The sequence below is a fragment of the Macaca nemestrina genome, chromosome X (genome assembly GCF_043159975.1).
Source record: "Macaca nemestrina isolate mMacNem1 chromosome X, mMacNem.hap1, whole genome shotgun sequence".
In the NCBI taxonomy this organism is placed as follows: Eukaryota; Metazoa; Chordata; class Mammalia; order Primates; family Cercopithecidae; genus Macaca; species Macaca nemestrina.
In genome coordinates this window covers 86,236,653-86,246,419 of record NC_092145.1, presented here as the reverse complement: position 1 = coordinate 86,246,419, position 9,767 = coordinate 86,236,653, and the positions used below count along the sequence as shown (strand labels likewise).

The 9,767-nt window shown below is 40.9% G+C and overlaps 1 pseudogene; it reads left to right on the top strand.

Moving 5' to 3' along the window:
- The first annotated feature begins 1,282 nt into the window (after positions 1-1,282).
- On the top strand, positions 1,283-3,858 carry LOC105476730 (nuclear distribution protein nudE-like 1 pseudogene; annotated as a pseudogene).
- Positions 3,859-9,767: the final 5,909 nt, after the last annotated feature.

The window sequence follows — 9,767 nt, the reverse complement described above, 5'->3', positions numbered from 1 at the left end:
CCTCTTGGGTAGCTGGGATTACAGAGGTGTGCCACCATGGCCAAATAATTTTTTTATTTTTTTGTAAGGATGTGGTCTCGCTTTGTTGCCCAGGCCAGCCTTGAACGCTTCAAGCAGTCCTTCCATTTTGGCCTACCAAAGTGCTGGGATTCCAGGTGTGAGCCACCACGACTGGCCTACAAAAAACTATTAGAACTAAAAAAAAAAAAAAAAAAAAAAAAAAAAAGTCAACCAGTTTGTAAGATACAAACTCAATATACAGAAAGCAGTTATATTTCTATACACATGTAATGTACAATCCAAAAATTGAATTAAGAAGGTATCCCATTAAAAAAGCTTCAAAAATAATAAAATACTAAGGAATACATTTAACAAAAATAAATAAATAGAAATCATACTCTAAAAATTATAAAACATTGTTCAAAGAAATTAAAGATCTAAATAAAGTGAAAGGTAGATATACCCTGCTCATGTATTGGAAAGACTTAATTTCTTTTTTTTTTTTTTTTAAGATGGAGTCTCGCTCTATCACCAGGCTAGCATGTAGTGGCGTTATCTTATCTCACTGCAACCTCTGCCTCCTGGCAGAGATTCTCTTCAAGCGATTCTCTTGCCTCAGCCTCCCGAGTAGCTGGAATTACAGGCATCCGCCACCATGCCTGGCTAATTTTTGTATTTTTAGTAGAGATGGAGTTTTGCCATGTTGGCCAGGCTGGCCTCGAACTCCTGACCTCAGGTGATCTTCCCGCCTTGGCCTCCCAAAGTGCTGGGATTACAGGCATGAGCCACTGCGTCTCGCCCAAGATCTAATATTTTTAAGATAGCAATTCTCCTCAAATTCATCTACAGATGCAATGTAATCAGTACCAAAATCCCAGTCAGGGCTGGGGACGGTGGCTCACCCCTGTTATCTCAGCAATTTGGGAGGCCGCAGGTGAGAGGATTGCTTGAGGCCAGGAGTTTGAGACCAGCCTGGGCAACAAAATGAGACCCCAATTTCTGCAAGAAATACACACACATTAAAAAAAAAAAAAAAAAAAAAAACTCAGTCAACTTTTTTTCCCAGAAATTTATTTGCTGATTTTAAAATTCATATGAAAATTCAAGGGACCCAGAATAGCTAAACGACCTCAAGAAAGAGGAACAGAATGGAGTGGAGCTCAGAGCTGTGGAGGGGAATGAAGCTGAGAAGCTGGGTTAGCCTGGCCAAACCAGTGGAGCAGAGACATGGGTCAAGCGGTGGTGAACGTGTGCTTTTGACACATTAGACACTTTTTTGATCATGGATGATGAACATATACCCGATTTTTCAAGTCTAAAGGATGAAACTACTTACTGGAAGGAAATGTCCTTGAAGTATAAACATAGCTTCCAGGAAGCTTGAGATGAGTTAGTTGAATTTCAGGAAGGAAGCAGAGATTTAGAAGCAGACTTGGCAGCACAATTAACACAGCCTGAACAAAGAAATAGAAACTTGCAACTTTATAGCCAAAGACTGAAATATGAAGTGGAGGCATTAAAGGAGAAACCAGAACATCAACATGCACAGAGCTACAAGCAGGTCTCAATATTAGATGATTTAAGTCGGATGTGGGCCATTGAGGTGTGGTTGCTTAAGTATGTGAGGGAGCTGGAACAGGCCAATGATGACCTGGAGCAAGCAAAAAGGGCAATAATAGTTTCACTAAAAGACTTTGGTTTTTTTGTTTGTTTGTTTGTATTTTTGGGTTTTTTTGAGACAGAGTCTTGCTCTGTTGCCCAGGCTGGAGTGCAGTGGTGAGATCTTGGCTCACTGCAACTTCCACCTCCGAGATTCACCATGTTGACCAGGCTGGTCTCGAACTCCTGACCTCAAGTAATCCACCCGCCTCAGCCTCCCAAAGTGCTGGGATTACAGGTGTGAGCCACTGCACCGGCCTTCTCTGGAAGACTAAGAACAAAGGCTAAATCAGGCCATTGAGTGAAATGCATTTTTAGAAAGTGAACTTCATGAAAAGGAATGTTGTCGGTCTCTGTACAGAGGTTAAAAGATGAAGCAAGGTATTTAAGGGCAAGAACTAGCAGTTCAGGAAAGGAAATAACCAGAAAGTTGGCTCCTACTTCTCCAACTCTAGATGGTGAAAAGATAGATTCCGCTGTCCAAGGATGACTCTTTTTGCCAGCCACTCCTGTTGGCAAAGGAAAACAAAACAGTTTTCCTTCCCGAAAGCTACACTAAGTGGTTTTCCTACCAGTCCACTAACTCCTTCTGCTGGGCTATCAGCATTAACCACCATGGGCGATCTCTTAGGAAAAATAGGGACTTTACGATCCTAATTAGCAGCTTGCAGAAATTTTACAAAGGACCAAACGTGAAAGTCCTGTATTTCAGGAAATGTTAACAATGTGGTGCTGAATACCAGTTGCACACCATTCTCCCAATCAGATGAAGGGCAAGAAAAAGTCACATTTCCAGCCAGGCATGGTGGCTCACACCTGTAATCCCAGCAGTTTGGGAGGCCGAGGCAGGCAGATGACTTAAGGTCAGGAGCTCGAGACCAGCCTGGCCAACATGGTGAAACCCCATCTCTGCTATAATTACAAAAATTTGCTGGGCATGGTGGTGGGCACCTGTAATGCCAGCTACTCAAGAGGCTGAGGCACAAGAATCACTTGAACCCAGGAAGCGGAGGTTGCAGTGAGCCCAGATCGCACCACTGCACTCCAGCCTGGGTGACAGAATGAGACTCTGTCTCAAAAACAAAAACAAAAACAAAACAAAACAAAGGCCAGGCATGGTGGCTCGTGCCTATAATCCCAGCACTTTGGGAGGCCAAGGAAGTCAGATCACTTGAGGCCAGGAGTTCGAGACCAGCCTGGGCAACATGGTGAAATCTCATCTCTACTAAAAATACAGTAATGAGCCCAGCGTGGTGGCACATGCCTGTCGTCCCAGCTACTGGGGAGGCTGAGGCAGGAGAATCGCTTGAACCCAGGAGGTGGAGGTTGCAGTGAGCTGAGATCGTGCCACTGCACTCCAGCCTGGGCGACAGAATAAGACTGTCTAAAAAAAAAAAAAAAAGAAAAGAAAAGAAAAGAAAAGAAAAGAAAAGAAAAACTCACATTTCCTATGTTGTTCACAATGCAGTAAACAGCTTTAATCCAGCTCCTCCTTCTCCTGGTCTGTGCTCCTCATGCCTGTTGCCAGCACTGGGTATGCTGCCTTTCAGTGTGAATGCTTGGCCTCCAAGTGGGGGCTCTTGCCTTCCTCCAACAACCCAATACATCCATGCCTCACTCCTTGGTGCCGGGGCCCAGCCCCATGCCCCTCCAACTGCCTTCCCACGGCTGGCAGGGGGCAGGCTGCATACAGCAGTGGCCACTGGGCCCTGCCCAGTCCCAGGACTCTGCACAATATCAATGCTGGCTATTTTCTCTTCTTACCATAGTGAAGTTGGTTTCACATGATTGCACTTGTGTGGGTTACAGGTGATACATATGTGTATTACTTGGTCACTGGATGGAGAAGTACCCTTTCATCACACCTGCCTCATAGCCCCCACTCTGCTGTACTGATAGGATTTAGTTGTGTCTAGGACATTGCAAATCTTCTAGAAGTTCTCCACCAAATCAGGTCAATGTGTGCCTTCTTTCTGAGATCCCACTGAAGCATCGTCAGTGCTCATGATCATGTGTCCCCCAACTCCACCCCTCACTATTTGGGCCTGTTTCTGGCAAAGAGTCAGGAAGGTTACTGAATTAGGAAACATTTTCTGGACCTTCTGATTTTACTTAAGCAGTTACCATTCCACGGACTTGCCTCCCAAAGCAGCAAAATGCCTGTTGGAGCCCCAGATGGCAGGAGCCTCTGGGGCCTAGGCACACAGGCTAAGCCTCTGTGCTGTCTTCTTCTCCGTGTGCCTCAGACTTGCGGGGTGGAAGGCTGGCAGGCAACCTCTCACCAACTTTCCAGTCCTTCAGGTCTATGACATCTTCAGACCTTTTTTCTCCTCTAAGGGCCAGCCCAGTTGATTTTGGAAGGGTTGAATGGCCTGACTCCAGGGCTGGCTGGTGCCGGCTCCTGGGGGGCAGACTCACCAAAAAGTGGTTGTCTCTGGGCATCGCTTGATCATTCTCATGCTGCATTTAGTGTTTACATTTGCTTTATTGTACTGGGTTGGTGCAAAAGTAATTGCGGTTTTGCCATTACTTTTAATAAATGAAATGCATTTTTAGACAGTGAACTTCATGAAAAGGAATGTTGTTGGTATCTGTTCAGAGTTTAAATATGAAGCAAGAGATTTAAGGGCAATTACTTTCGCACCAACCTAATACGTAGGTTTGTAAACGTGACTAAGATATTTGTACATAACTTATGTTTTGTAGATTTTATTTATTTAAAACTTCTATGGCATGTTAATGACTTATGATAGTATCCTACTCTGGGCAGCTGTGTAGGATCATAACACGGTTAAAAAAATACTTCCCCTCAGAAGAAGTCTTTTAGTGTAGATACAATAAATTTCATAGAAAAAAAAGAGGAACAGAGTTGGAGAACCCACACTTTCTGATTTTAAAATTCACTACAAAAGTACAACAAACAAAACTGTGTTGTATTGGCATAAGAATAGACATATGGATCAATGGAATTTAATTAAGAGTTCAGAAATAAACCTTTACTTTGATGGTCAATTGATTTCAACAAGGATACCAAAACAATTCACGGGGGGAATGAGTAGTGTTTTCAACACATGATGTTGGAATAACAGAATATCCAGCTGCAAAAGTTGAACTTAGACCTTATATTATACCATATATGAAAGTTAACTCAAAATGGATAATAAACCTAAAAGTAGGTGCTAAAACAATAAAATTTTCAGAGGAAAATGTAACTGCAAATCTTCATGACCTTAGGTTAGGTATGATACCAAAAGCACAAGCAACAAAAGATAACCAATAATAATTTATTCACCATGCATCCTTTGATGCATGAAATTAGAAATTTTCATGCATCAACAAATACTGCCATGTTTTCTATGTGTCTCTCAAAAGTTTATGCGTCAGAAACTTTTTTTTTTTTTTTTTTTTTTTGAGACAGAATCTCACTCTGTCGCCCAGGCTGGAGTGCAGTGGTGCCACTATGGCTTACTGGGCTCACCTGGAATTCCAGGTGTCAGCCACTGTGCCTAGCCTATGTGTTGGGAACTTAATCCTTTTTCCCTCATGGATGGATTAGTATCACTATCATGGGAGTGGGCTTGTTATCATGAGAGTGACTTTGCTATAAAAGCAAGCTTTCTGTGGCCTCTTGCTCTTGTCCTCTAGCCATGTGATGCCCTCTGCCATGTTATGACACAGTAAGAAGGCCCTCACCAAATGCTGGTGCAATGCTCTTGGACTCCCTAGCCTCCAGAACCATGAACTAAATAAACTTATTTTCTCTATAAATTACCCAGTCTGTGGCATTGTTATAGCAACAGAAAATGAACTAAGATAGATACCATAAAGAAGTTGAAAAAGCAACCCACAAAATGAGAGAAAATATTTGCAAAGTGTATTTCTGACAAGAAACTTGTATCTATAATATATAAGGAACTCTTTAAAAAGACAAATAACTCAATTTAAAAATAGGTAGAGGATTTGAATAGATATCTCCCCAAAGAAGCTACATAAATTGTCATTAAGGAAATGAAAAGATGCTCAACACCGTGTAATTGTGATATCTGTGACATATGTGAAATGCAAATCAAATCCAAAATTATATATCACTTCACACCCACTAGGGGACAGCTATAATTGAAAATATATGTAATAACATATGCTGGTAAGGATGTGAAAAAAATTGAAGGCCTCATACATTGCTAGTGGAAATGTAAAATGGCATAGATATTTTGGTAAATGGCTTGAAAGTTCCTCAAAAGGTTAAATACGGAGTAACCATAAGACCCAGCAATTTCACTCCTAGATACATACTCAAGAGCAATGAAAACTTATGTCCATGTACTACATGCAAAAGTTCACAGCAGCATTACTGAAAAATGGAAATAACCAAATGTCCATGAATTGATGAATGGGTAAGCAAAACATGGCATGTCTGTACAATGGAATATTATTCAGCTGTAAAAAGGAATTAAATACTACATTCATGCTACAGCATGGATGAAACTTGAAAACACTATGCTAAGTGAAAGAAGCCCACATATTGTATGATTCTATTTATATAAAATGTGCAGAACAGGCAAATGTAGGTTAGTGGTTGCCCAGCACTGGTGGTGGGCAATGGGGGATTTGAGGATGATGGCTAAGGGGTGCAGAGTTCTTGTCTGGGACAATGAAAGTGTTATAATATTGATTGTGGTGATAGATGCATATCTCTGTGAATATATCAAATATCATTCAATTGTACACTTGAAAGGAGTGAATCATAGGACATGTGAATTATATTGCAATAAAGCTGTTACAAAATCCCTGAAGTTTTATTTATTCGCTTAGGTTTTCCAGGGAAGGCATCAGACTCAGAATTAATTTGTTTTTTTGAGACAAGGTCTCATTCTGTTGCGTAGGCTAGAGTTCAACGGTTCAATTGTAGCTCACTGCAGCCTTAACTTCCTGGGTTCAAGTCATTCTCCCACCTCAGCTTCCTGAGTAGCTGGGACAGGTATGCACCACCATATTTGGCTAATTATTAAGTTTTTTGCAGAGACAGGTTCTTGCCATCCTGCCCAAACTGATCTCAAACTCCTGGCTCAAGCAATCTTCCCACCTTTGCCTCCCAATGTGCTGGGATTACAAGCGTGGGCCACCACACTTGGCCCTGAAGTTTCTTTTTCTTTTTCTTTTTCTTTTTCTTTTTCTTTTTCTTTTTCTTTTTCTTTTCTTTTCTTTTCTCTTTTCTTTTCTTTTCTTTTCTTTTCTTTTCTTTTCTTTTCTTTTCTTTTCTTTCTTTTGAGACAGGGTCTCACTCTGTCGCCCAGGCTAGAGTTCAGCGGCGTGATCACAGCTTACTGCAGCCTCAACCTCCCTGGGCTCAGGTGATCCTCCCACCTCACCCTCTGGAGTAGCTGGGACCACAGTCACTATGCCTGGCTAATTTTTTGTATGTTTTGTAGAGATGGAGTTTCACTGTGTTTCCCTGGCTGGTCTCAAACTCCTGAGCTCAAGCAATCCACCCGCCTTGGCCTCCCAAAGTGCGGGAATTATAGATGTGAGCCACCATGCCTGGCCCCACTGAAGTTTTAATAAAGCTATTTTCAGACATAAAACCACTGAAATAATTCATTTCCAGTAGACACACACTACAAAAAATACTTTTAAAATTTCTTCAAGTGGTAGACAAATGACACCAGTTGGAAACCTGGATCTATACACAAAATACACAGAAATGAAAAGCATTAGAAAGGGTAATTACGTGTGTGAATAGAAAGACTTTTATTTCTTATTATTTAAATAAAATAACAAGTCTTAAATAAAATAATAACAAAAGACTTAATAATTAGCCGAATATGGTGGTGCGTACCTGTGGTCCCGGCTACTCGGGAGGCTGAGGTGGGAGAATGACTTGAAGGCTGCAGTGAGCTACAATTGCACCACTGAACTCTAGCCATGTTGCTGCTTTTTAAACTGACTGTTTAAAAAGCAGCAACATGGCTGGGTAAGGTGGCTTACCTGTAATTGAAGCACTTTGGAAGGCCTGAGGTGGGAGGATCACTTGAGCCTAGGAGTTGAGACAAGACTAGGCAATATAATGAGGCCCTGTCTCTACAAAATACATACATATATATAATGTGTACTATGTATATTAGTACTATATATATTATATATAGCACTCCTCTCTCAGTAATTGATAGAACAAGTAGGCAGAAAATCTGTAAGAACATAGATAACATGAAGTACATTATCAACCAACTTGACCTAATTGGTAACACTCCACCCAGCAACAGCAGAAGAGACATTCTTTCCAAGTGCACTTGAATCATTCACCAACACAGACTATATTCTAAGTCATAAAACAAAACTTAACAAATTTAAAAGAATATAAGCCACACAAAATATGTTCTCAAACCAGAAGGAAACTAAATGAGAAGTTGATAACAAATGATACCTTGAAAAATTCCCAAATATTTGGAAACTAAACAGCATAGGGGTTTTTTTTTTGCTTTGTTTTGTTTTTGTTTTCGTTTGTTTGTTTGTTTGTTTTTGAGACAAGATCTCATTCTGCTGCACAGGCTAGGGTGCAGTGGCACCGTCATAACTCACTGTAACCTTGAACTCCTGGTCTCAAGTGGTCCACCCACTTCAGCCTCCAGAGTAGCTGGGACTACAGGTGTGTGAAACCATGCCAGGCTAATTTTTAAACTTTTTATAGAGATGGGGTTTCTCCATGTTACCCAGGCTGGCCTCGAACTTCTGGGCTCAAGTGATCCTCCTGCCTCGACCTCCCAAAGTACTGGAATTACAGGCAGGAACAACCGTGTCAGACTGGTTTCTGCATTTTTAAGGTCTGTAAAACCCAAAACAAAAAGACATAAAACAAAGAATAATGTGCAACAGAGACAATTGATCGTCTGCATAACCTAAAACATTTACTAGCTAGCCTTTTACAGAAAATATTTGTCAACTTTTGATTTAGAGGATTGCTTCTCTGATAGTTGTTTGTTTGTTTGTTTTTGAAATGGAGTCTCACTCTGAAGCCCAGGCTGGAGTGCACTGGCACGATCTCGGCTCACTGCAACCTCTGCTTTCTGGGTTCAAGCGATTCTCATGCCTCAGCCTATGGAGTAGCTGGGATTATGGGCATGTGCCACCCCGCCCGGCTAAGCTTTGCATTTTTAGTAGAGACATGGTTTTGCTATTTTGGCCAGGCTGGTCTCAAACTCCTGACCTCAAGTGATTCGCCCGCCTCGGCCTCCCAAAGTGCTGAGATTACAGGAGTGAGTCATGGCGCCAGCCTGATTCTCTGACAGTTTTAAATGTATTTTTACATAGTCATTGTTCTGATGAGGTTTCCTAAATTCTCTTGGGTCAGTTTGAACACTTAAATTTTTCTAAGAAATAGTCTATCTCCTTGACGCTTTCAAGCTTATTTGCACAGATTTGTACATAGCACTCTCATGTAAATTAAAAATAAAAACCAATTTTCCATTATTATTCTTGGCCTAAATTTCAATTCCATCTTTACCACTAACCAAATTTCCGAGCAATTTGGAGCAAATAATTTACCTCTTTAGAGTCTCATTTTCTTGCAAAATGGAAACAAGAATAAAACCTACCTCATAGAAATTTTGTGAAGATAAGGTACAAAAATGTATGTGAAATTAGTTTGCAAAATAGTAGAGTTCATGCAGATGTTAGTTAATATTTTTAATCTGCTAGGAGACTTAAATGCAGTCATTTCGTGTATGTGAACTTTTCCTTTTACTCTTGAGATGTTATCCTTGAGTAGGAAGATATGGGATCAAACCTAGTGTATAAGTGACTTAGATAATACAGATGGTTGTGAGGAGCAATGGCAGAGAATGTGCTTATGGATACTAACAAGTGGGTACATGTGTGGTCAATAGAAGGTCTCTTTGGACTGCTTTTATTTTCTCAGTGAATTAGGGGACAAAGTTTTCATCTGAAATTCAGAATTGGAGAGGAGACATTGAAGTTTTGAGGAGAAAGAAGGTATGATATAATCTTTAGGTGAGTGGGCAAGTAAATGGACTTAAGAAATTTGTGTGATCACCAGGCAGCATTAAAGGTCTATGAAGCTTTGTGGTCCCTTAAAGTGAGACCAGTCAGCTAAG